This window comes from Anser cygnoides, chromosome 1 (genome assembly GCF_040182565.1).
Source record: "Anser cygnoides isolate HZ-2024a breed goose chromosome 1, Taihu_goose_T2T_genome, whole genome shotgun sequence".
In the NCBI taxonomy this organism is placed as follows: domain Eukaryota; kingdom Metazoa; phylum Chordata; class Aves; order Anseriformes; family Anatidae; genus Anser; species Anser cygnoides.
Genome location: NC_089873.1, coordinates 210,361,335 through 210,365,113, shown reverse-complemented (window position 1 = coordinate 210,365,113; position 3,779 = coordinate 210,361,335).

The following is a 3,779-nucleotide window of genomic DNA, read 5'->3' as shown; positions in this document are numbered from 1 at the left end:
TTTGAGCCTGCTGTCCCATGAAGTCCTCCTCTCTCTCCCCATGCTGCCCTTTCACCTCTCTCTTGCCCAAACTTTCCTTCCCTAGTCTTGGCTTGCCTTGCACAGGCCGGGCTTTCAGAGCTGTATCCCTCACCCCGTGACATCCCTGTGGCCCAGACTGTTTTGCTCACTCCCATTCCTCCTTGTCTCCTTCAGGCTCGATGCATGTGCTCTCCCTAATGAATCTAGTTTATTTGCACATATGCTAATTGTTGTTGTGAATGCACAGGGCTGAGAAAACACCTCCCCAGCACGAACATGGCAGGGCATCACCATGGTCCAGCCCCTGGAGCTGCTGAAGCTGCCTTTGCATTTCGCTGCCCAGCTGGCAGGAGGTGATAGCACTGCGGGCAGGAGAGCAGCGCTCAGGGGTGCAAGCCCCATCTGAAAGGATGAGCTAGTGCTGATTAACTCAGATTAAGGGCCACAATAGGCAGCTGGGAATGGTGGGCAGAGATAATAGCAGTTTTCAGTGGCTTTAAATATTCCTACAAGACAGAAGGGGAGGAGGGGAACTAGATCCCATTTATCGCAAGATTATTGATGTAACTAGATTTGCTTCCTATTAAATGTGAATAATGGTAGGATCAGCAGGGTCGTTCAGACACAGTGCCTGGCTTTGAGTCCCAATTCTTGTGGAATAAGATGTTTATCAGATTGCAGTGGCAAGAATTGAATCCTACTTTTAGGACTCATAACCCACACCACAGCTGTTCATGGGTGCCAGCACTGGGTTTTGCACGTAGGCACAGCAGGGCTTGTCCAGCTGTGGACTTGTTGTATTGGTTCCTATCTGCTTCTGCATGACACATGTGGTGTAAAGGCTTACCTGGGAGCTTGTGCCTGAATGCAGACAGAGGATTTCCTCACCCTTGCATTCAGTACTGAGCAGCAGCAGACATTTTATAGCCTGTATTTTTATTTATTTATTAACCCTGTGGTCCACACAATATCAGAAGGTAGACTGAGAACCACTGCAAAGCAGAGGAAAGAAAGACATTCTTAGGCAAGCAAATACCAGACAAAACCAGGTGACCTAAAAGTTCTAAATATTTCAAACTGAATTGAATATTTATTTGTGTGAAAGACAGTGTGAAAGACTGTCAGTGCTCAGTGCCTTTCTGAGCACTGAGCACCTAGATCCTCTGTAAGTTTTGTGGTCTCAAAGTATTTCCTCCCTGGTGTGTGTATTGGATTAATGAGAAGAATGAAAAATGCTGATTTAGCAATTATGGCAATCTAGGAATTGATTAAAAACTTAAAGCTATACCTGAATAAATGAAACAGAAAAGAGGGCAGCTTCCCCTTGAAAGGAGGGTGAGGGACTTGGTGCTTTGTCACAGAGCAATCAATTAATTCCTGAAGCACAAGTATTGCTGGAAGAAGGCCACCCAAAAATGCATCCACAAGAGCTGGAGCACAGACGAGAGCAGATGACATGAAGAAAACCTTCATCAGCCAAATTCCGGGCTTGGAGCAAACATTGTCCCACCGTTCATTTGCAGAGAGAGACGGGAATGTGCATCTTAGTGACCTTGGCATGAGCATCATGCCCCAAAACACAACAGAAGGGCTGAATAGAGTTGGGGCTGTCCCCAAGGACACCCATGGGCAAGAATTACTGCACGTAAATCTCTGAGGGAGGTGATACTTGTCCCCTGGAGCTTGCCCAGGGTACCCCAGTGCTCTGCATGGGAAGGTTACCTGGGCCCCCATCCAGCCCGAGCTTGGCAAAGCGCTGGCCGTTGACAATCTGTGCTGGGTCTCCGGTGTTATTTCCCATTAATCTCTGCAGAAAAGGGATTCAGAACGTGCCTGGGCTGGGGCCAGCCGCCTTTGTGCTCGCCGCTTTGGGGCTGCAGCCTGTTTTCAATGAACCCCCGAGACACCGAAAGGGAGACTGAGAGCCTCTGTGTGCAGCGAGCCCCATCGGCAGCAGGACCCATGGGCTGCTGCTGGCCCCTGTTCTGCCCATGCAAGCTCCTTGGGTGGTTCTGCTGGGTGCAAAGGCTGATGAGGAGGGGAAAGGATGTGGGATGAAATGAAGGTGACCATTAAAGAACGATAAAAGTATGTAAGAGCCAAGCTGGGGTTGCTTCGGGAATTAAGTAGGTCCATCAGGCTCGCTACAGGTAGCTCCTGCTGTTGAAATACCCCAGTGCTTTGCTGCTTTTAGCACTCTTGTGAGGTGGGGAAATGTGCTGGTTGAGTACTGGAGGCACAGGAGACATGAAGACCCAGCACTGCACAGCCACCAGGTGCCCTAGAATCGTAGAATTATAGAATCATCAAGGTTGGAAGAGACCTTCACGATCATCTGGTCCAACCATTGCCCTAACACCAATGTCACCCCCATGTCTCTCTCCTGTTGTCACCCTCATGTCTCTCTCCTGTTTAAGGCACGGGTGAAGGCCCGAGGGACTTGTCCAAAGGCTCTGGTGGAACATGGAGGGAGGACTGGGGTTGAAAATCTCCCCACCTTGCTTAGTGGTAAAACTCTCTGCCTGGTAAGGACATCTGTGCCACCTTCTGGAGGCACTCTCCTCACTCAATATAAGAGGAGTCAATATCAGGTCGGTTGATACTTTTAGACTCCTCAGCTAACTACCTAAAGCCAGGGGAGAATCATCTGAGTCTGGCCATGGTCTGGTGCAAGTGGGTGACTACTTTTATTTTTGAATCCCAGTGCAGCATTTTAATATCCCTTCTCCTGATGCACCTTTAGCCATCTCTGAAGTCACACTACTGAAATCTGTCACGTCAAACTTGTTTCTTCCTGAAGAAAAAGCTGCAGTTGGATCAAATTGAATTCTTCACAGTGCTGGAAGAAGTCTGGAGAAGCACTGAACAACAACCTTCATTGGGAATAGGTGGGTGACATGCAAAAACAAAATCAAACATGATTTGAAATGGTTCTAAATAGAATAATTTAAAATCAAACACAGTTTTAAATAGAAGAATCATCCCTCTGATGTCTACAAAAATTCTTCAATAAGTTCTGTTAACAAATAACTGAAAGGACAACTACTTGGCAGTCTATTGTGATTGCTTTATTAAAACTATTCGTATTTTAAATTTAAATAAATATAGGAAATGTATGATGTAGAACTAAGATGAATGCTTACACTACAAAGCTCAGTAGGATTAGCCCCTCAATGAGGGGACTACAGCAAATCTAGTTTGGCAAGAGACCATTACCTTTTCCAGGTAAGATACTGAGCTAGGAGCCCCACAATCACACAGATGTTGTGGTCCCTCAGAATGAGCAGAAAAATGTCAGCAGTGGAACAATCCTTGACAAAATTGTGCAACCCAAGCCATAGAATCATTCAGGTTGGAAAAGACCTCTAATATCATCTAGTCCAACCTTTAACCTAGTACTGAAGTCCACCATTAGTCCATGTCATTAAGTTCTACATCTACACATTTCTTGAAGACCTCTAGGAATGTTGACTCAACCACTTCTCTGGGCAACCTGTTCCATGATGGGGGATAAAACTTTTGTGAGGTCCTTGAACCATTGCCATAATCTCTTCCCAGTTGGCTCCAAGGAACTTTCCATCATCTTGTTCCCATCTCTGTCCTGCCACTGTAAGCCCACGAGGAGCCAGCATGTGTGGTCATTTCTCCAGAGAAATGTCCACTTCTCTGCTGACTCCAGCTCCCCTTTCAGCTGCATTCCATCATTCCTCTGACTCTCCCCTATCTTGGAGAGCTCTCCCAGTGCCTCCTGTAGCTGG